The sequence below is a fragment of the Bombina bombina genome, chromosome 3, assembly GCF_027579735.1.
Source record: "Bombina bombina isolate aBomBom1 chromosome 3, aBomBom1.pri, whole genome shotgun sequence".
Taxonomy (NCBI): domain Eukaryota; kingdom Metazoa; phylum Chordata; class Amphibia; order Anura; family Bombinatoridae; genus Bombina; species Bombina bombina.
This window is the reverse complement of record NC_069501.1, coordinates 29,946,996-29,973,309: the sequence shown is the minus strand read 5'-3', so window position 1 is coordinate 29,973,309 and position 26,314 is coordinate 29,946,996.

Here is a 26,314-nt window from a genome sequence, read left to right as displayed (position 1 = left end):
TTACTTACACAGGAGCCGCTGGATTATTTATGTATTTATGCATAGCTCATCAGTGTGTGTTTACAGGTTATAGTTAAGCTTTTATTAGATTACAGCAAACATGACCTATATCTGCAAAGAAGACTTCATTTTTTTGTTCATATATTTTAGCAAAACATATGCAGGACAACACAGCTCAAGACCAGCCATGGTAGGGTGAAGACTTGTCATAGTAACGAGAGACCTGTTTATAGTGTGTCTTCATTTGCATATCATGTGATGTCACAGAAAGAAATCTAATATAATAAAGTAATCATTTGCCTCTTTTCTATTTGAGTTTTAGCAGATTATTTTTAATTAAAGGGACAGTGTACTGTAACACGATTTCCCCTTTAATTTATTTCCACGTATCGATTTTACCTTCTGGAATTTATTATCTGACGGCTAGATTTAGAGTTCTGCGGCCAAAGGGGTGCGTTAGCTACACTGGCTTTTTTTCTCCCGCACCTTTTAAATACCGCTGGTATTTAGAGTTCACAAAAGGGCTGCGTTAGGCTCCAAAAAGGGAGCGAATCTAATAGTGTAAGCAAAGTATAGAGGCGCCAATGGTGCAGATCAATGGTGATTGAGCCACAACAATACCCCAATATGCACAGGATACTCACATGTAGTAAAGGCAATCAATTATGCCCATAGAGACAGGCTGGATTTCACAGCAATCCAGCTAGCTGTTCCAAGGTAGGATAGCGGATGGGTGGGTGTCAGAGTGTTAGTACTCTAAAGTAGCATAGCAGGTAAAAGTATCACACATAACACTGGGAGTGGGTTTAGTAAAAAAGTAAATTTATTAAAATATATAAAAAGATATACCAATCATGTCAGTGTTAAAAATGTATATAATACATAAGGAATACATGCGACGCGTTTCTCAGATATACTGCTTCCTCAGGCATGTTTCTACACAGTTCTTTACCTCCTTATATAGGGCTATGCTACTGGAAATACACCCACATCCCACCCCCAACACTTGTCAGATTTCAGACCAATCAAGGGCCATCATTTCTAATGACGCCGCCCCTGTTACAATATAATGCATAAATTCTCTATATATGCTGTTCCGATCAGCCAATAGAATGCGAGCTCAATCTGATTGGCTGATTGGATCAGCCAATCGGATTGAACTTGAATCTGATTGGCTGATTCCATCAGCCAATCAGAATTTTCCTACCTTAATTCCGATTGGCTGATAGAATCCTATCAGCCAATCGGAATTCGACGGACGCCATCTTGGATGACGTCATTTAAAGGAACCGTCATTCGGCGAGTAGGCATCGGTAGAAGAGGATGGATCCGCGTTGGCTGGAAGATGATGGCTCCGGAAGAAAGAAGATTGAAGATGCCGCTTCATAGAAGACTTCATCCCGATGATGGACTTCTTCAGCGCCCGCTTGGATCAAGACTTCAGCCCGATGATGGATTTCTTCAGCCGCCGCTTGGATCCAGACTTCAGCCGGAGGATGGACGTCACTCTTCAGCCCCCACTTGGGCTTGGATGAAGATTTCGGAGGCTCTTCTGGACAGATCGGGACCCGGTGTGGTGAAGACAAGGTAGGGAGATCTTCAGGGGCTTAGTGTTAGGTTTTTTTAAGGGGGGTTTGGGTTAGATTAGGGGTATGTGGGTGGTGGGTTGTAATGATGGGGGGGGTATTGTATGGGTTTTTTTTATAGGTAAAAGAGCTGAATTCTTTGGGGCATGCCCCGCAAAGGGCCCTTTTCAGGGCTGGTAAGGTAAAAGAGCTTTTCTATTTTAATTTTAGAATAGGGTAGGGCATTTTTTTTATTTTGGGGGGCTTTGTTATTTTATTAGGGGGCTTAGAGTAGGTGTAATTAGTTTAAAATTGTTGTAATATTTTTCTAATGTTTGTAAATATTTTTTTATTTTTTTGTACTTTAGTTAGTTTATTTAATTGTATTTATTTGTAGGTATTGTATTTAATTAATTTATTGATAGTGTAGTGTTAGGTTTAATTGTAGATAATTGTAGGGAGTTTATTTAATTTATTTATTGATAGTGTAGTGTTAGGTTTAATTGTAACTTAGGTTAGGATTTATTTTACAGGTAATTTTGTAATTATTTTAACTAGGTAACTATTAAATAGTTATTAACTATTTAATAGCTACTGTACCTGGGTAAAATAAATACAAAGTTGCCTGTAAAATAAATATTAATCCTAAAATAGCTACAATATAATTATTATTTATATTGTAGCTATATTAGGGTTTATTTTACAGGTAAGTATTTAGATTTAAATAGGAATAATTTATTTAATAAGACTTAATTTATTTTGTTAGAATAAAATTATATTTAACTTAGGGGGGTGTTAGGGTTAGGGTTAGAATTAGCTTTAGGGGTTAAAAAATTTATTAGAGTAGCGGTGAGCTCCGGTCGGCAGATTAGGGGTTAATGCTTGAAGTTAGGTGTCGGCGATGTTAGGGAGGGCAGATTAGGGGTTAATACTATTTATTATAGGGTTATTGAGGCGGGAGTAAGGCGTATTAGGGGTTAATACATTTATTATAGTAGCGGTGCGGTCCGGTCGGCAGATTAGGGGTTAATAAGTGTAGGTAGGTGGCGGCGACATTCGGGGCGGCATATTAGGGGTTAATAAATATAATATAGGGGTCGGCGGTGTTAGGGGCAGCAGATTAGGGGTTCATAGGGATAACGTAGGTTGCGGAGGTGTGCGGTCGGCAGATTAGGGGTTAAAAAATTTTAATAGAGTGGCGGCGATGTGGGGGGACCTCGGTTTAGGGGTACATAGGTAGTTTATGGGTGTTAGTGTACTTTAGAGCACAGTAGTTAAGAGCTTTATGAACTGGCGTTAGCCCAGAAAGCTCTTAACTCCTGGCTTTTCTCTGCGGCTGGAGTCTTGTCGTTAGATTTCTAACGCTCACTTCAGCCAAGACTCTAAATACCGGCGTTAGAAAAATCCCATTGAAAAGATAGGCGGCTAGATTTAGAGTTTTGCGGCCAAAGGGGTGCGTTAGCTATGCATGCTTTTTCCCCCCCGCACCTTTTAAACGACGCTGGTATTTAGAGTTCACAGAAGGGCTGCGTTAGGCTCCAAAAAAGGAGCGTATAGCATATTTACCGCAACTGAAACTCTCAATACCAGCGTTGCTTACGGACGCGGCCAGCTTCAAAAACGTGCTCGTGCACGATTCCCCCATAGAAAACAATGGGACAGTTTGAGCTGAAAAAAAACCTAACACCTGCAAAAAAGCAGCGTTCAGCTCCTAACGCAGCCCCATTGTTTCCTATGGGGAAACTCTTCCTACAGGGAGTGCAGAATTATTAGGCAAATGAGTATTTTGACCACATCATCCTCTTTATGCATGTTGTCTTACTCCAAGCTGTATAGGCTCGAAAGCCTACTACCAATTAAGCATATTAGGTGATGTGAATCTCTGTAATGAGAAGGGGTGTGGTCTAATGACATCAACACCCTATATCAGGTGTGCATAATTATTAGGCAACTTCCTTTCCTTTGGCAAAATGGGTCAAAAGAAGGACTTGACAGGCTCAGAAAAGTCAAAAATAGTAAGATATCTTGCAGAGGGATGCAGCACTCTTAAAATTGCAAAGCTTCTGAAGCGTGATCATCGAACAATCAAGCGTTTCATTCAAAATAGTCAACAGGGTCGCAAGAAGCGTGTGGAAAAACCAAGGCGCAAAATAACTGCCCATGAACTGAGAAAAGTCAAGCGTGCAGCTGCCAAGATGCCACTTGCCACCAGTTTGGCCATATTTCAGAGCTGCAACATCACTGGAGTGCCCAAAAGCACAAGGTGTGCAATACTCAGAGACATGGCCAAGGTAAGAAAGGCTGAAAGACGACCACCATGGCCACTGGCAAGAAAGGGTATAAAAGAAGAAAATCTAATGACATGGCCTCCTTGTTCACCTGATCTGAACCCCATTGAGAACCTGTGGTCCATCATCAAATGTGAGATTTACAAGGAGGGAAAACAGTACACTTCTCTGAACAGTGTCTGGAAGGCTGTGGTTGCTGCTGCACGCAATGTTGATGGTGAACAGATCAAAACACTGACAGAATCCATGGATCGCAGGCTTTTGAGTGTCCTTGCAAAGAAAGGTGGCTATATTGGTCACTGATTTGTTTTTGTTTTGTTTTTGAATGTCAGAAATGTATATTTGTTTTTTGTTAAGTTGCCTAATAATTATGCACAGTAATAGTCACCTGCACACACAGATATCCCCCTAAAATAGCTATAACTAAAAACAAACTAAAAACTACTTCCAAAACTATTCAGCTTTGATATTATTTAGTTTTTTGGGTTCATTGAGAACATGGTTGTTGTTCAATATTAAAATGAATCCTCAAAAATACAACTTGCCTAATAATTCTGCTTTCCCTGTAAGCCTGCACCTAACACCCTAACATGTACCCCGAGTCTAAACACCCCTAACCTTACAATTATTAACCCCTATTCTGCCGCCGCCGCTATCGCTGACCCCTGCTGTATATTATTAACCCCTAATCTGCCGCTCCGTACACCGCCGCAACCTACGTTATCCCTATGTACCCCTAATCTGCTGCCCCTAACACCGCCGACCCCTATATTATATTTATTAACCCCTAATCTGCTCCCCACAACGTCGCCGCCAGGTACCTACAATAATTAACCCCTAATCTGCCGACCGGATCTCGCCGCTACTCTAATAAATGGATTAACCCCTAAAGCTAAGTCTAACCCTAACACTAACACCCCCCTAAATTAAATATAATTTAAATCTAACGAAATAAATTAACTCTTATTAAATAAATTATTCCTATTTAAAGCTAAATACTTACCTGTAAAATAAACCCTAATATAGCTACAATATAAATAATAATTATATTGTAGCTATTTTAGGATTAATATTTATTTTACAGGCAACTTTGTAATTATTTTAACCAGGTACAATAGCTATTAAATAGTTAATAACTATTTAATAGCTACCTAGTTAAAATAATTACAAAATTACCTGTAAAATAAATCCTAACCTAAGTTACAATTAAACCTAACACTACACTATCAATAAATTAATTAAATACAATACCTACAAATAACTACAATTAAATAAACTAACTAAAGTACAAAAAATAAAAAAGAACTAAGTTACAAAAAATTAAAAAATATTTACAAACATTAGAAAAATATTAAAATAATTTTATACTAATTACACCTACTCTAAGCCCCCTAATAAAATAACAAAGACCCCCAAAATAAAAAAATGCCCTACCCTATTCTAAATTAAAAAAGTTCAAAGCTCTTTTACCTTACCAGCCCTGAAAAGGGCCATTTGCGGGGCATGCCCCAAATAATTCAGCTCTTTTGCCTGTAAAAAAAACCATACAATACCCCCCCCCCAACATTACAACCCACCACCCACATACCCCTAATCTAACCCAAACCCCCCTTAAATAAACCTAACACTAAGCCCCTGAAGATCTTCCTACCTTATCTTCACCATGCCAGGTTCACCGATCCATCCTCCGAAGTCTTGATCCAAGCCTCCGAAGTCTTCATCCAAGCCCAAGCGGGGGCTGGCGATCCATAATCCGGCTGAAGTCTTCTATCAAGTGGCGGCTGAAGAGGTCCAGAAGAGGCTCCAAAGTCTTCATCCTATCCGGGAAGAAGAGGAGATCCAGACCGGCAACCATCTTGATCCAAGCGGCATCTTCTATCTTCATCCGATGACGAATGGCTCCATCTTGAAGATCTCCAGCGCGGATCCATCCTCTTCTTCCGACGTCCAACTGAAGAATGAAGGTTCCTTTAAGGGACGTCATCCAAGATGGCGTCCCTCGAATTCCGATTGGCTGATAGGATTCTATCAGCCAATCGGAATTAAGGTAGGAAAATTCTGATTGGCTGATGGAATCAGCCAATCAGATTCAAGTTCAATCCGATTGGCTGATTGGATCAGCCAATCAGATTGAGCTCGCATTCTATTGGCTGATCGGAACAGCCAGTAGAATGCGAGCTCAATCTGATTGGCTGATCCAATCAGCCAATCGGATTGAACTTGAATCTGATTGGCTGATTCCATCAGCCAATCAGAATTTTCCTACCTTAATTCCGATTGGCTGATAGAATCCTATCAGCCAATCGGAATTCGAGGGATGCCATCTTGGATGACGTCCCTTAAAGGAACCTTCATTCTTCAGTTGGACGTCGGAAGAAGAAGATGGGTCCGCGCTGGAGGTCTTCAAGATGGAGCCGTTCGTCATCGGATTAAGATAGAAGATGCCGCTTGGATCAAGATGGTTGCCGGTCCGGATCTCCTCTTCTTCCCGGATTGGATGAAGACTTTGGAGCCTCTTCTGGACCTCTTCAGCCGCCGCTTGAGAGAAGACTTCAGCCGGATTATGGATCGCCAGCCCCCGCTTGGGCTTGGATGAAGACTTCTGAGGACGGATCGGTGAACCTGGCATGGTTAAGATAAGGTAGGAAGATCTTCAGGGGCTTAGTGTTAGGTTTATTTAAGGGGGGTTTGGGTTAGATTAGGGGTATGTGGGTGGTGGGTTGTAATGTTGGGGGGGTATTGTATTTTTTTTTTACAGGCAAAAGAGCTGAATTATTTGGGGCATGCCCCGCAAATGGCCCTTTTCAGGGCTGGTAAGGTAAAAGAGCTTTGAACTTTTTTAATTTAGAATAGGGTAGGGCATTTTTTTATTTTGGGGGTCTTTGTTATTTTATTAGGGGGCTTAGAGTAGGTGTAATTAGTTTAAAATTGTTGTAATATTTTTCTAATGTTTGTAAATATTTTTTTATTTTTTGTAACTTAGTTCTTTTTTATTTTTTGTACTTTAGTTAGTTTATTTAAATGTATTTATTTGTAGGTATTGTATTTAATTAATTTATTGATAGTGTAGTGTTAGTTTTAATTGTAGGTAATTGTAGGTATTTTATTTAATTTATTTATTGATAGTGTAGTGTTAGGTTTAATTGTAACTTAGGTTAGGATTTATTTTACAGGTAATTTTGTAATTATCTTAACTAGGTAACTATTAAATAGTTATTAACTATTTAATAGCTATTGTACCTAGTTAAAATAATTACAAAGTTGCCTGTAAAATAAATATTAATCCTAAAATAGCTACAATATAATTATAATTTATATTGTAGGTATATTCGGATTTATTTTACAGGTAAGTATTTAGCTTTAAATAGGAATAATTTATTTAATAATAGTTAATTTATTTTGTTAGATTTAAATTATATTTAAGTTAGGGGGGTGTTAGTGTTAGGGTTATACTTAGCTTTAGGGGTTAATACATTTATTATAGTAGCAGTGAGTTCCGTTCGGCAGATTAGGGTTAATAAGTGAAGTTATGTGTCGGCAATGTTAGGGAGGACAGATTAGGGGTTAATAATATTTCTTATAGGGTTATTGAGGCGGGAGTGAGGCGGATTAGGGGTTAATACATTAATTATTGTAGCGGTGTGGTCCGGTCGGCAGATTAGGGGTTAATAATTGTAGGTAGGTGGAGGCGACGTTGGGGGCGGCAGATTAGAGGTTAATTAATATAATATAGGGGTTGGCTGTGTTAGGGGCATCAGATTAGGGGTACATAGGTATAATGTAGGTTGCGGCGGTGTACGGAGTGGCAGATTAGGGGTTAAAAAAATATGCAGGTGTCAGCGATAGCGGGGGCGGCAGATTAGGGGTTAATAAATATTATGTAGGTGTCGGCGGTATTAGGGGCAGCAGATTAGGTGTACATAGGGATAACCTAGGTGGCGGCGGTGTACGGAGCGGCAGATTAGGGGTTAAAAAATTTTAATAGAGTGGCGGCGATGTGGGGGGACCTCGGTTTAGGGGTACATAGGAAGTTTATGGGTGTTAGTGTACTTTAGAGCACAGTAGTTAAGAGCTTTATAAACCGGCGTTAGCCCAGAAAGCTCTTAACTCCTGACTTTTTTCTGCGGCTAGAGTTTTGTCGTTAGATTTCTAACACTCACTTCAGCCAAGACTCTAAATACCAGCGTTAGGAAGATCCCATTGAAAAGATAGGATACGCAATTGGCGTTAGGGGATCTGCGGTATGGAAAAGTCGCGGCTGCAAAGTGAGCGTTAGACCCTTTCCTGACTGACTCCAAATACCAGCGGGCGGTAAAAACCAGCGTTAGGAGCCTCTAACGCTGGTTTTGATGGCTACCGCCAAACTCTAAATCTAGGCCAGGATACGCAAATGGCGTAGGGGGATCTGCGGTATGGAAAAGTCGCGGCTGCAAAGTGAGCGTTAGACCCTTTCCTGACTGACTCCAAATACCAGCGGGCGGTAAAAACCAGCGTTAGGAGCCTCTAACGCTGGTTTTGACGGCTACCGCCAAACTCTAAATCTAGGCCAGGATACGCAAATGGCGTAGGGGGATCTGCGGTATGGAAAAGTCGCGGCTGCAAAGTGAGCGTTAGACCCTTTCCTGACTGACTCCAAATAGGAGCCTCTAACGCTGGTTTTGACGGCTACCGCCCAACTCTAAATCTAGCCGTTATTTTCCTTTATTTGACATATGAAATAGTTGATTTTGCCCTGGGAACCACTTACACTAAATATGTCAGTACTTGTATGTATTGCAGAAAAGCTATTTTTTAAATATTTGTATTGTTTATTATTGCTAATACAAAGTGACATTCCAAAAATATAAATAATCAAAACCATAAAATAAAGCAAAATCCATTATAGGCAATAAGGTGGCCTTGTTAATAAACAGTGTCCATCTCCAACATCCTGAAGAGCCACTTCAACAACACAAATAATTCTAAAGAAAAAATGTTGTTCACATTTATTAAAATAGTCTTCATCAACTTACATATAATGCTCTCTCACTTATTTGATGCTTAAAGTGTCAGTAAACTTTAAAAATAATGTTATATAATTCTGCACATAGTGCAGAATTATATAACATTATATTAGCCAAACATTTATAAAACGTAATTTCCCCTATTAATTAAAAAAAAAAAAAAACACTGTTTCACAGACCCGCTCTCTGCTCTCTGCTGAGCGGGTCTGTTATATTTAGCCAGCGCATCGGGCCAGCTGTATAGTCACAGCCCGGCCCGACCGTGCCATAAGAATAAGTGCAGCTCGCTCCTGTGACAGGCTCGCTAAGTAAATATAACAGACCCGCTCAGCAGAGAGCAGAGAGCGGGTCTCTGAAACAGCGTTTTTTTTAAAAAAAATAATAGGGGAAATAATGTTTTTATAAATGTTTGGCTAATATAATGTTATATAATTCTGCAATCAAACGTGAGCATATTGTCATATCCATGAAATAAAAACTTCCACTGAATATAAGTGTTTGTGCAAACTCGGCTAGATTACAGGTGTTACGGTTCGGCTTTTAACGCTGAAAAATTGCAATTCCAGCGTAATGGCCAGGAACGCATATTATGAGTCGTGTCGGTACAGCTATACCTCAAGCATTTTAGCCTGTAAATATACATTATACAGTACAGTTACACACATAATAACACTATCTAATAAATATACATTACACAGTATAGTTACACTTATAATAATACTGTCTAATAAATATACATTACACAGTACAGTTACAGTCATATTAACACGATCTAATAAATATACATTACATAGTACAGTTACACACATAATAACACTATCCAATAAATATACATTACACAGTACAGTTACACATATAATAACACTGTCTAATAAATATACATTACACAGTACAGTTACACACATAATAATACTATCTAATAAATATACATTACACAGTACAGTTACACACATAATAACACTAATAAATATACATTACACAGTATAGTTACACACATAATAATACTATCTAATAAATATACATTACACAGTATAGTTACACAAATAATAACACTAATAAATATACATTACACAGTATAGTTACACACATAATAACACTATCTAATAAATATACATTATACAGTATAGTTACACACATAATAACACCATCTAATAAATATACATTACACAGTACAGTTACACACATAATAACACTATCTAATAAATATACATTACACAGTACAGTTACACACATAATAACACTATCTAATAAATATACATTATATAGTACAGTTACACACATAATAACACTATCTAATAAATATACATTACACAGTATAGTTACACTTATAATAATACTGTCTAATAAATATACATTACACAGTACAGTTACAGTCATATTAACACGATCTAATAAATATACATTACATAGTACAGTTACACACATAATAACACTATCTAATAAATATACATTACACAGTACAGTTACACACATAATAACACTATCTAATAAATATACATTACACAGTACAGTTACACACATAATAACACTATCTAATAAATATACATTACACAGTATAGTTACACACATAATAACACTATCTAATAAATATACATTATATAGTACAGTTACACACATAATAACACTATCTAATAAATATACATTACACAGTATAGTTACACTTATAATAATACTGTCTAATAAATATACATTACACAGTACAGTTACAGTCATATTAACACGATCTAATAAATATACATTACATAGTACAGTTACACACATAATAACACTATCTAATAAATATACATTACACAGTACAGTTACACATATAATAACACTGTCTAATAAATATACATTACACAGTACAGTTACACACATAATAATACTATCTAATAAATATACATTACACAGTACAGTTACACACATAATAACACTAATAAATATACATTACACAGTATAGTTACACACATAATAATAATATCTAATAAATATACATTACACAGTATAGTTACACAAATAATAACACTAATAAATATACATTACACAGTATAGTTACACACATAATAACACTATCTAATAAATATACATTATACAGTATAGTTACACACATAATAACACTATATAATAAATATACATTACACAGTACAGTTACACACATAATAACACTATCTAATAAATATACATTACACAATATAGTTACACACATAATAACACTATCTAATAAATATACATTACACAGTATAGTTACACATATAATAACACTATCTAATAAATATACATTACACAGTGACGTGCAGTGAGGTCAGAGGCTGGTGAGGCACTAGATATGATACGACGGAGAAACACATGTACAGAGGGCCGCAAGTACCCCCAACAGGGCAGGTTTAAATGATAGCTGAACCAGTGCACAGGTGACATAATCAGGTGATGGGTGAGAGCAAGTTAGTAACCACTGAGTTACTGATCAGCTGATTACTTCACCTGTGCACTAATTCAGCTATAATGAAAACCTGGCCTGTTGGGGGTACTTGAGGACCATTGTTGAGAAACACTGCACTAAAGCACCAGCTCATCGGAAATATATTAATTACCTGGAAAATAAAGCACACATACTCTGCTCACTGACACCCACACACACTCTGCTCACACACACACACTCACACAATTCTGTGGCACAGAGCCAGTTACTAAGCAATTAGAATGATACACAATCTCTTCTCTACTCACTACTGTATTGTAAAAATAGAAATAATTTACCATACAAATTTTACACAAAGGACAAGTTATCAATACTGCCAACACAGCTGCAGCTGCAATATGGTGTTCAAGAAACGCACGTGCACATCCCACTTAGGTATGCTCTTCAACAAAGGACACCAAAGGATACCAAAAGAATGAAGTACATAATAAAAGTAAAATAGAAAGTTTATTTTTTTATTTTTTGTGTGCAATTTCTATCTGAATGATGGAAATGTGATTATGACTGTCATGTTCCTTTCAAAAACTAATTAGATTTGCTGACATGGGGCCAGTAACAGTTGATACTAATTCTCAAAATATAAATGACTAGAAAAGTCTATTAAAATAGCATGCTCTACCTCAATCATGAAAGTTTGATTTTAAATGTCTCCCTTTGACTATGTGTTTAACCAGTTACTTTACAGTGGCATTATTTCTAAAAACATTTAAAGGGACAGTCTAGTCCAAAAAAAACTTTCATGATTCAGATAGGGCATGTCATTTTAAACAATTTTCCAATTTACTTTTATCACCAATTTTTCTTTGTTCTCTTGGTATTCTTAGTTGAAAGCTTAACTTAGGAGGTTCATATGCTAATTTCTTAGACCTTGAAGGCCGCCTCTTAAGAATGCATTTTAACAGGTTTTTCCCCACTAGAGGGTGTTAGTTCATGTTTTTCATATAGATAACACTGTGCTCGTGCACGTGAAGTTACCTGGGAGCCATCACTGATTGGCTAAACTGCAAGTCTGTCAAAAGAACAAATAAAGGGGCAGTCTGCAGAGGCTTAGATACAAGATAATCACAGAGGTAAAACATATATAAATATAACTGTGTTGGTTATGCAAAACTAGGGAATGGGTAAACAGGGGATTATCTATCTTTTAAAACAATAACAATTCTGGTGTAGACTGTCCCTTTAACTGCAATAATTACATATATTTTTTAAATGACTCATTTTCTCCTTTTTATTAATATAAACTTGTATAAAAGCAGCACATATTAAAAACACAATGCAACAGCTTTCAATTGATTTGTGAATTACAAGTTAACAGCAGTCTTTAAATAAATGGAGACTTAGAGAAAAATAAAAATAGATGCTGCATCCTCTGACTGAACAGACATAACATATATGGAGTTTGTACCTAATTAAATAAAATAACCATGAAAAAAGGGAAGCTTAGCAATATTCAATGTCAAAAACTTTAATTTAAATAATGTTGACACTGAACACTTAGCTTCAAACTCTGGGTTTTAAATTATGGATTTAAATTTGAATTGACCCTTTGACTTCCTGTCAGTATTGGGTTATGCTCACTTACTGCCCCCCCCCCCCCCTGTTAATGAGCTGTATCTGAACACAATCTGTGAATCACAAGAGATGTAGAATACTACTTTACTCTTATGCTTGGGTTATGCTCACTTACTGTCCCCCCTGTAAATGAGCTATATCTGAACACAATTTGGGAATCACAAGAGATGTAGAATACTACTTTACTCTTCTGCTTGGGTTATGCTCGCTTACTGTCCCCCTGTTAATGAGCTGTATCTGAACACAATTTGTGAATCACAAGAGATGTAGAATACTACTTTACTCTTCTGCTTGGGTTATGCTCACTTACTGTCCCCCCCTGTTAATGAGCTGTGTCTGAACACAATTTGTGACTCACAAGAGATGTAGAATACTACTTTACTCTTCTGCTTGGGTTATGCTCACTTACTGCCCCCCCTGTTAATGAGCTGTATCTGAACACAATGTGTGAATCACAAGAGATGTAGAATACTACTTTACTCTTCTGCTTGGGTTATGCTCACTTACTGTCCCCCCTGTTAATGAGCTGTATCTGAACACAATTTGTGAATCACAAGAGATGTAGAATACTACTTTACTCTTCTGCTTGGGTTATGCTCGCTTACTGTCCCCCTGTTAATGAGCTGTATCTGAACACAATCTGTGAATCACAAGAGATGTAGAATACTACTTTACTCTTCTGCTTGGGTTATGCTCACTTACTGTCCCCCCTGTAAATGAGCTGTATCTGAACACAATTTGTGAATCACAAGAGATGTAGAATACTACTTTACTCTTCTGCTTGGGTTATGCTCGCTTACTGTCCCCCTGTTAATGAGCTGTATCTGAACACAATTTGTGAATCACAAGAGATGTAGAATACTACTTTACTCTTCTGCTTGGGTTATGATCACTTACTGTCCCCCCTGTTAATGAGCTGCATCTGAACACAATTTGTGAATCACAAGAGATGTAGAATACTACTTTACTCTTCTGCTTGGGTTATGCTCACTTACTGTCCCCCCCTGTTAATGAGCTGTGTCTGAACACAATTTGTGACTCACAAGAGATGTAGAATACTACTTTACTCTTCTGCTTGGGTTATGCTCACTTACTGCCCCCCCTGTTAATGAGCTGTATCTGAACACAATGTGTGAATCACAAGAGATGTAGAATACTACTTTACTCTTCTGCTTGGGTTATGCTCACTTACTGTCCCCCCCCCCCCCCCTGTTAATGAGCTGTATCTGAACACAATGTGTGAATCACAAGAGATGTAGAATACTACTTTACTCTTCTGCTTGGGTTATGCTCACTTACTGTCCCCCTGTTAATGAGCTGTATCTGAACACAATTTGTGAATCACAAGAGATGTAGAATACTACTTTACTCTTCTGCTTGGGTTATGCTCACTTACTGTCGCCCCCTGTTAATGAGCTGTATCTGAACACAATTTGTGAATCACAAGAGATGTAGAATACTACTTTACTCTTCTGCTTGGGTTATGCTCACTTACTGTCGCCCCCTGTTAATGAGCTGTATCTGAACACAATTTGTGAATCACAAGAGATGTAGAATACTACTTTACTCTTATGCTTGGGTTATGCTCACTTACTGTCCCCCCTGTAAATGAGCTGTATCTGAACACAATTTGTGAATCACAAGAGATGTAGAATACTACTTTACTCTTCTGCTTGGGTTATGCTCGCTTACTGTCCCCCTGTTAATGAGCTGTATCTGAACACAATTTGTGAATCACAAGAGATGTAGAATACTACTTTACTCTTCTGCTTGGGTTATGATCACTTACTGTCCCCCCCTGTTAATGAGCTGTGTCTGAACACAATTTGTGACTCACAAGAGATGTAGAATACTACTTTACTCTTCTGCTTGGGTTATGCTCACTTACTGCCCCCCCTGTTAATGAGCTGTATCTGAACACAATCTGTGAATCACAAGAGATGTAGAATACTACTTTACTCTTCTGCTTGGGTTATGCTCACTTACTGTCCCCCCTGTAAATGAGCTATATCTGAACACAATTTGGGAATCACAAGAGATGTAGAATACTACTTTACTCTTCTGCTTGGGTTATGCTCGCTTACTGTCCCCCTGTTAATGAGCTGTATCTGAACACAATTTGTGAATCACAAGAGATGTAGAATACTACTTTACTCTTCTGCTTGGGTTATGCTCACTTACTGTCCCCCCCTGTTAATGAGCTGTGTCTGAACACAATTTGTGACTCACAAGAGATGTAGAATACTACTTTACTCTTCTGCTTGGGTTATGCTCACTTACTGCCCCCCCTGTTAATGAGCTGTATCTGAACACAATGTGTGAATCACAAGAGATGTAGAATACTACTTTACTCTTCTGCTTGGGTTATGCTCACTTACTGTCCCCCCTGTAAATGAGCTGTATCTGAACACAATTTGTGAATCACAAGAGATGTAGAATACTACTTTACTCTTCTGCTTGGGTTATGCTCGCTTACTGTCCCCCTGTTAATGAGCTGTATCTGAACACAATCTGTGAATCACAAGAGATGTAGAATACTACTTTACTCTTCTGCTTGGGTTATGCTCACTTACTGTCCCCCCTGTAAATGAGCTGTATCTGAACACAATTTGTGAATCACAAGAGATGTAGAATACTACTTTACTCTTCTGCTTGGGTTATGCTCGCTTACTGTCCCCCTGTTAATGAGCTGTATCTGAACACAATTTGTGAATCACAAGAGATGTAGAATACTACTTTACTCTTCTGCTTGGGTTATGATCACTTACTGTCCCCCCTGTTAATGAGCTGCATCTGAACACAATTTGTGAATCACAAGAGATGTAGAATACTACTTTACTCTTCTGCTTGGGTTATGCTCACTTACTGTCCCCCCCTGTTAATGAGCTGTGTCTGAACACAATTTGTGACTCACAAGAGATGTAGAATACTACTTTACTCTTCTGCTTGGGTTATGCTCACTTACTGCCCCCCCTGTTAATGAGCTGTATCTGAACACAATGTGTGAATCACAAGAGATGTAGAATACTACTTTACTCTTCTGCTTGGGTTATGCTCACTTACTGTCCCCCCCCCCCCCCCCCCCCCCTGTTAATGAGCTGTATCTGAACACAATGTGTGAATCACAAGAGATGTAGAATACTACTTTACTCTTCTGCTTGGGTTATGCTCACTTACTGTCCCCCTGTTAATGAGCTGTATCTGAACACAATTTGTGAATCACAAGAGATGTAGAATACTACTTTACTCTTCTGCTTGGGTTATGCTCACTTACTGTCGCCCCCTGTTAATGAGCTGTATCTGAACACAATTTGTGAATCACAAGAGATGTAGAATACTACTTTACTCTTCTGCTTGGGTTATGCTCACTTACTGTCGCCCCCTGTTAATGAGCTGTATCTGAACACAATTTGTGAATCACAAGAGATGTAGAATACTACTTTACTCTTATGCTTGGGTTATGCTCACTTACTGTCCCCCCTGTAAATGAGCTGTATCTGAACACAATTTGTGAATCACAAGAGATGTAGAATACTACTTTACTCTTCTGCTTGGGTTATGCTCGCTTACTGTCCCCCTGTTAATGAGCTGTATCTGAACACAATTTGTGAATCACAAGAGATGTAGAATACTACTTTACTCTTCTGCTTGGGTTATGATCACTTACTGTCCCCCCCTGTTAATGAGCTGTGTCTGAACACAATTTGTGACTCACAAGAGATGTAGAATACTACTTTACTCTTCTGCTTGGGTTATGCTCACTTACTGCCCCCCCTGTTAATGAGCTGTATCTGAACACAATGTGTGAATCACAAGAGATGTAGAATACTACTTTACTCTTCTGCTTGGGTTATGCTCACTTACTGTCCCCCTGTTAATGAGCTGTATCTGAACACAATTTGTGAATCACAAGAGATGTAGAATACTACTTTACTCTTCTGCTTGGGTTATGATCACTTACTGTCCCCCCCTGTTAATGAGCTGTGTCTGAACACAATTTGTGAATCACAAGAGATGTAGAATACTACTTTATTCTTCTGCTTGCGTTATGCTCACTTACTGTCCCCCTGTTAATGAGATGTATCTGAACACAATTTGTGAATCACAAGAGATGTAGAATACTACTTTACTCTTCTGCTTGGGTTATGCTCACTTACTGTCCCCCCTGTAAATGAGCTGTATCTGAACACAATTTGTGAATCACAAGAGATGTAGAATACTACTTTACTCTTCTGCTTGGGTTATGCTCGCTTACTGTCCCCCTGTTAATGAGCTGTATCTGAACACAATTTGTGAATCACAAGAGATGTAGAATACTACTTTACTCTTCTGCTTGGGTTATGATCACTTACTGTCCCCCCCTGTTAATGAGCTGTGTCTGAACACAATTTGTGACTCACAAGAGATGTAGAATACTACTTTACTCTTCTGCTTGGGTTATGCTCACTTACTGCCCCCCCTGTTAATGAGCTGTATCTGAACACAATGTGTGAATCACAAGAGATGTAGAATACTACTTTACTCTTCTGCTTGGGTTATGCTCACTTACTGTCCCCCCTGTAAATGAGCTGTATCTGAACACAATTTGTGAATCACAAGAGATGTAGAATACTACTTTACTCTTCTGCTTGGGTTATGCTCGCTTACTGTCCCCCTGTTAATGAGCTGTATCTGAACACAATCTGTGAATCACAAGAGATGTAGAATACTACTTTACTCTTCTGCTTGGGTTATGCTCACTTACTGTCCCCCCTGTAAATGAGCTGTATCTGAACACAATTTGTGAATCACAAGAGATGTAGAATACTACTTTACTCTTCTGCTTGGGTTATGCTCGCTTACTGTCCCCCTGTTAATGAGCTGTATCTGAACACAATGTGTGAATCACAAGAGATGTAGAATACTACTTTACTCTTCTGCTTGGGTTATGCTCACTTACTGTCCCCCTGTTAATGAGCTGTATCTGAACACAATGTGTGAATCACAAGAGATGTAGAATACTACTTTACTCTTCTGCTTGGGTTATGCTCACTTACTGTCCCCCTGTTAATGAGCTGTATCTGAACACAATTTGTGAATCACAAGAGATGTAGAATACTACTTTACTCTTCTGCTTGGGTTATGCTCACTTACTGTCCCCCCCTGTTAATGAGCTGTGTCTGAACACAATTTGTGACTCACAAGAGATGTAGAATACTACTTTACTCTTCTGCTTGGGTTATGCTCACTTACTGCCCCCCCCTGTTAATGAGCTGTATCTGAACACAATGTGTGAATCACAAGAGATGTAGAATACTACTTTACTCTTCTGCTTGGGTTATGCTCACTTACTGTCCCCCCTGTTAATGAGCTGTATCTGAACACAATTTGTGAATCAAAAGAGATGTAGAATACTACTTTACTCTTCTGCTTGGGTTATGCTCACTTACTGTCCCCCCCTGTTAATGAGCTGTATCTGAACACAATTTGTGAATCACAAGAGATGTAGAATACTACTTTACTCTTCTGCTTGGGTTATGCTCACTTACTGTCCCCCTGTTAATGAGCTGTATCTGAACACAATGTGTGAATCACAAGAGATGTAGAATACTATTTTACTCTTCTGCTTGGGTTATGCTCACTTACTGTCCCCCTGTTAAAGTGAATGTAAAGTCACCCCTATTGCTTAATGCAATATTGTTAAGCTATTCAAATAAGGGGGAGTTTAATTCATCGATTTTTAACAAGCTTAGCAATAAATCCAAAATTATACCTTTTAAACTCTATTTTTATGCCGCGCTGCCTCCGCCCGCCATGTTGTCCCTCATTATTGGAATGAATGACAGCTACTCTAGCTAATCCGCGTTTCCCCCCCAGGGGGTTCTAACCCTTTTTCGATATGTCATGCGCTTCTTCAGCGCATGCGTTTGAAAATGTTATCCTATACCAGAAGCAATGCGTGTTCATAGAACGCGCATGCGCTTCTGCAAAAAATTATATGTGAGCAATTATTTAGGCTAAAGAGCAAAGATGGGTGTAATTCATGTTTCGTTTGAATTAATGAATTTAATAATTGATGGGTATCTGGTTTTAGGATCGAGATTAGGCATGAATGAGGAGGCATCACTGAAATTATGCGCATGCTCAGAAAAAAAAGCTGAATGGGTGCGCGCTTCACACATACGTATAGAGCGGTTGGGACTGCTCTATACGTCACATGTCAAGAACAAGGAAGTGCCGGGTGGGAGGAGGAAGATAGAAAGTGGAAAAAAGTAAGTAATTCAAATATATAAACAATCTTAATTTTTCTAAAAAAATAAACATAGCAGTTATGATACAGATGGGTAAAACAGTAATTAGGAGGCAGCTGATGTAAAAAAAATGTACATTCACTTTAATGAGCTGTATCTGAACACAATTTGTGAATCACAAGAGATGTAGAATACTACTTTACTCTTCTGCTTGGGTTATGCTCACTTACTGTCCCCCCCTGTTAATGAGCTGCATCTGAACACAATGTGTGAATCACAAGAGATGTAGAATACTAATTTACTCTTCTGCTTGGGTTATGCTCACTTACTGTCCCCCTGTTAATGAGCTGTATCTGAACACAATTTGTGAATCACAAGAGATGTAGAATACTACTTTACTCTTCTGCTTGGGTTATGCTCACTTACTGTTCCCCCTGTTAATGAGCTGTATCTGAACACAATTTGTGACTCACAAGAGATGTAGAATACTACTTTACTCTTCTGCTTGGGTTATGCTCACTTACTGTCCCCCCCTGTTAATGAGCTGTATCTGAACACAATTTGTGAATCACAAGAGATGTAGAATACTACTTTACTCTTTTGCTTGGTGTCATCTGTTCTTAGGTTACCTCAGCTTCCAGTTGTGTCACATGACCCTGCTCACTGCATCCTCCTTCTGATTAATCTATATAACCTTCACTTGCTAGGAGGCATCAAGAGGGGTGCCTCCTATTGGTCCCAATTTTTGCTGCTAATATATTGACAGAACACAGGTGGCGCTGCAGCACATCTTTTCCATTGACTCATGCACTTCAATGGAGAGAAGCGTTCCTGTACGTGCCTCTTCATAGCATTACATGGGGGGAAAATATTTTTACCTTTTTTTTTGTTTTAATTTAAATTTAATTAAGCTTTGGCCACATATGGCAGGGTAGGCACTGCCTCCCCTGCCTCTTATGAGTGCACGTCCCTGACATTACACAGTATAGTTACACAAATAATAACACTAATAAATATACATTACACAGTATAGTTACACACATAATAACACTATCTAATAAATATACATTACACAGTATAGTTACACACATAATAACACTGTCTAATAAATATACATTACACAGTAAAGTTACACACATAATAATACCATCTAATAAATAAACATTACACAGTACAGTTACACACATAATAACATTATCTAATAAATATACATTATACAATACAGTTACACACATAATAACACTATCGAATAAATATACATTACATAGTACAGTTACACACATAATAACACTGTCCAATAAATATACATTACACAGTACAGTTACACACATAATAATACTATCTAATAAATATACATTACACAGAATAGTTGCACACATAATAACACTATCTAATAAATATACATTATACAGTATAGCTACACACATAATAACACCATCTAATAAATATACATTACACAGTACATTTACACACATAATAACACTATCTAATAAATATACATTACACTGTATAGTTACACTCATAATAACACTATCTAATAAATATACATTACTCAGTATAGTTACACACATAATAACACTAATAATATACATTACACAGTATATTTACACTCATAATAACACTATCTAATAAATATACATTACACAGTATAGTTACACACATAATAACACTATCTAATAAATACACATTACACAGTACAGTTACACACATATTAACACAATCTAATTAATATACATTACACAGTATTGTTACACATATAATAACACTATCTAATAAATATACATTACACAGTACAGTTACTTACATAATAACATTGTCTAATAAGTATATATTACACAGTACAGTTACAGTCATATTAACACTATCTAATAAATATACATTATATAGTACAGTTACACACATAATAACACTATCTAATAAATATACATTACACAGTATAGTTACACACAATAACACTATCTAATAAATATACATTACACAGCATAGTTACACATAATAACACTGTCTAATAAATGTATATTACACAGTACAGTTATAGTCATATTAAATCTATCTAATAAATATGCATTACATAATAGTACAGTTACACACATAATAACACTATCTAATAAATATACATTACACAGTATAGTTACAGTCATAATAACACTGTCTAATAAATATACATTACACAGTACAGTTACACGTATATTAACACTGTCTAATAAATATACATTACACAATACAGTTACACACATATTAACACTATCTAATAAATATACATTACACAGTATAGTTACACACATAATAACACTATCTAATAAATATACATTACACAGTATAGTTACACACATAATAACACTATCTAATAAATATACATTACACAGTACAGTTACACACATAATATCACTATCTAATAAATATACATTACACAGTATAGTTACACACATGAAAACACTATCTAATAAATATACATTACAAAGTATAGTTACACACATAATAACACTATCTAATAAATATACATTACACAGTACAGTTACACACATATTAACACAATCTAATTATTATACATTACACAGTATTGTTACACATATAATAACACTATCTAATAAATATACATTACACAGTATAGTTACACACATAATAACACTATCTAATAAATATACATTACACAGTATAGTTGCACACATAATAACACTGTCTAATAAATATACATAACACAGTATAGTTACACTTATAATAACAATATCTGATAAATATGCACTACACAGTACAGTTACAGTCATATTAACACTATCTAATAAAAACACATTACACAGTACAGTTACACACATATTAACACAATCTAATTAATATACATTACACAGTATTGTTACACATATAATAACACTATCTAATAAATATACATTACACAGTACAGTTACCCACATAATAACATTGTCTAATAAATATACATTACACAGTACAGTTACACACATAATAACACTATCTAATAAATATACATTACACAGTATTGCTACACATATAATAACACTATCTAATAAATATACATTACACAGTACAGTTACACACATAATAACACTATCTAATAAATATACATTACACAGTATTGTTACACATATAATAACACTATCTAATAAATATACATTACACAGTACAGTTACATAATAACACTATCTAATAAATACACATTACACAGTACAGTTACTTACATAATAACATTGTCTAATAAGTATATATTACACAGTACAGTTACAGTCATATTAACACTATCTAATAAATATACATTATATAGTACAGTTACACACATAATAACACTATCTAATAAATATACATTACACAGTATAGTTACACACAATAACACTATCTAATAAATATACATTACACAGCATAGTTACACATAATAACACTGTCTAATAAATGTATATTACACAGTACAGTTATAGGCATATTAAATCTATCTAATAAATATGCATTACATAATAGTACAGTTACACACATAATAACACTATCTAATAAATATACATTACACAGTATAGTTACAGTCATAATAACACTGTCTAATAAATATACATTACACAGTACAGTTACACGTATATTAACACTGTCTAATAAATATACATTACACAATACAGTTACACACATATTAACACTATCTAATAAATATACATTACACAGTATAGTTACACACATAATAACACTATCTAATAAATATACATTACACAGTACAGTTACACACATATTAACACAATCTAATTATTATACATTACACAGTATTGTTACACATATAATAACACTATCTAATAAATATACATTACACAGTATAGTTACACACATAATAACACTATCTAATAAATATACATTACACAGTATAGTTGCACACATAATAACACTGTCTAATAAATATACATAACACAGTATAGTTACACTTATAATAACAATATCTGATAAATATGCACTACACAGTACAGTTACAGTCATATTAACACTATCTAATAAATATACATTATATAGTACAGTTACACATATAATAACACTATCTAATAAATACACATTACACAGTACAGTTACACACATATTAACACAATCTAATTAATATACATTACACAGTATTGTTACACGTATAATAACACTATCTAATAAATATACATTACACAGTACAGTTACCCACATAATAACATTGTCTAATAAATATACATTACACAGTACAGTTACACACATAATAACACTATCTAATAAATATACATTACACAGTATTGTTACACATATAATAACACTATCTAATAAATATACATTACACAGTACAGTTACCCACATAATAACATTGTCTAATAAATATATATTACACAGTACAGTTACACACATAATAACACTATTTAATAAATATACATTACACAGTATAGTTACACACATAATAACACTGATAAATATACATTACACAGTATAGTTACACACATAATAACACTATCTAATAAATATACATTACACAGTATAATTACACACATAATAACACTATCGAATAAATATACATTACACAGTAGTAAAGTTACACACATAATAACACTATCTAATAAAATACATTACACAGTATAGTTACACACATAATAACACTAATAAATATACATTACACAGTATAGTTACACACATAATAACACTATATAATAAATAAATATACATTACACAGTACAGTTACACACATAATAACACTAATAAATATACTTTACACAGTATAGTTACACACAAAATAACACTATCTAATAAATATACATTACACAGTATAGTTGCACACATAATAACACTGTCTAATAAATATACATTACACAGTATAGTTACACTTATAATAACAATATCTAATAAATATACATTACACAGTACAGTTACACTCATAATAACACTATCAAATAAATATACATTACACAGTAAAGTTACAAACATAATACCACTATCTAATAAATATACATTACACAGTATAGTTACACACATAATAACACTATCTAATAAATACACATTACACAGTACAGTTACACACATATTAACACAATCTAATTATTATACATTACACAGTATTGTTACACATATAATAACACTATCTAATAAATAATCATTACACAGTACAGTTACCCACATAATAACATTGTCTAATAAATATATATTACACAGTACAGTTACACACATAATAACACTATTTAATAAATATACATTACACAGTATAGTTACACACATAATAACACTTTGTAATAAATATACATTACACAGTACAGTTACACACATAATAACACTAATAAATATACTTTACACAGTATAGTTACACACAAAATAACACTATCTAATAAATATACATTACACAGTATAGTTGCACACATAATAACACTGTCTAATAAATATACATTACACAGTATAGTTACACTTATAATAACAATATCTAATAAATATACATTACACAGTACAGTTACACTCATAATAACACTATCAAATAAATATACATTACACAGTAAAGTTACAAACATAATACCACTATCTAATAAATATACATTACACAGTATAGTTACACACATAATAACACTATCTAATAAATACACATTACACAGTACAGTTACACACATATTAACACAATCTAATTATTATACATTACACAGTATTGTTACACATATAATAACACTATCTAATAAATAATCATTACACAGTACAGTTACCCACATAATAACATTGTCTAATAAATATATATTACACAGTACAGTTACACACATAATAACACTATTTAATAAATATACATTACACAGTATAGTTACACACATAATAACACTGATAAATATACATTACACAGTATAGTTACACACATAATAACACTATCTAATAAATATACATTACACAGTATAATTACACACATAATAACACTATCGAATAAATATACATTACACAGTAAAGTTACACACATAATAACACTATCTAATAAATATACATTACACAGTATAGTTACAAACATAATAACACTAATAAATATACATTACACAGTATAGTTACACACATAATAACACTATATAATATATAAATATACATTACACAGTACAGTTACACACATAATAACACTAATAAATATACTTTACACAGTATAGTTACACACAAAATAACACTATCTAATAAATATACATTACACAGTATAGTTGCACACATAATAACACTGTCTAATAAATATACATTACACAGTATAGTTACACTTATAATAACAATATCTAATAAATATACATTACACAGTACAGTTACACTCATAATAACACTATCAAATAAATATACATTACACAGTAAAGTTACAAACATAATACCACTATCTAATAAATATACATTACACAGTATAGTTACACACATAATAACACTATCTAATAAATACACATTACACAGTACAGTTACACACATATTAACACAATCTAATTATTATACATTACACAGTATTGTTACACATATAATAACACTATCTAATAAATAATCATTACACAGTACAGTTACCCACATAATAACATTGTCTAATAAATATATATTACACAGTACAGTTACACACATAATAACACTATTTAATAAATATACATTACACAGTATAGTTACACACATAATAACACTTTGTAATAAATATACATTACACAGTATAGTTACACACATAATAACACTGTCTAATAAACATACATTACACTGTATAGTTACACACATATTAACACTATCTAATAAATATACATTACACAGTATAGTTACACACATAACACTATCTAATAAATATACATTACACAATATAGTTACACACATAATAACACCATCTAATAAATATACATTACACAGTACAGTTACATTCATTTTAACACTATCTAATAAATATACATTACACAGTATAGTTACACACATAATAACACTATCTAATAAATATACATTACAAAGCATAGTTACACACATAATAACACTATCTAATGAATATACATTACACAGTATAGTAACTCACATAATAACACTATCTAATAAATATGCATTATACAGTATAGTTACACACATATTAACACTATCTAATAAATATACATTACACAGTATAGTTACACACATAATAACACTGTCTAATAAATACACATTACACAGTACAGTTACACACATAATAACACTGTCTAATATATATACATTACACAGTATAGTTACACTCATAGTAACACTATCTAATAAATATACATTACACAGTACAGTTACA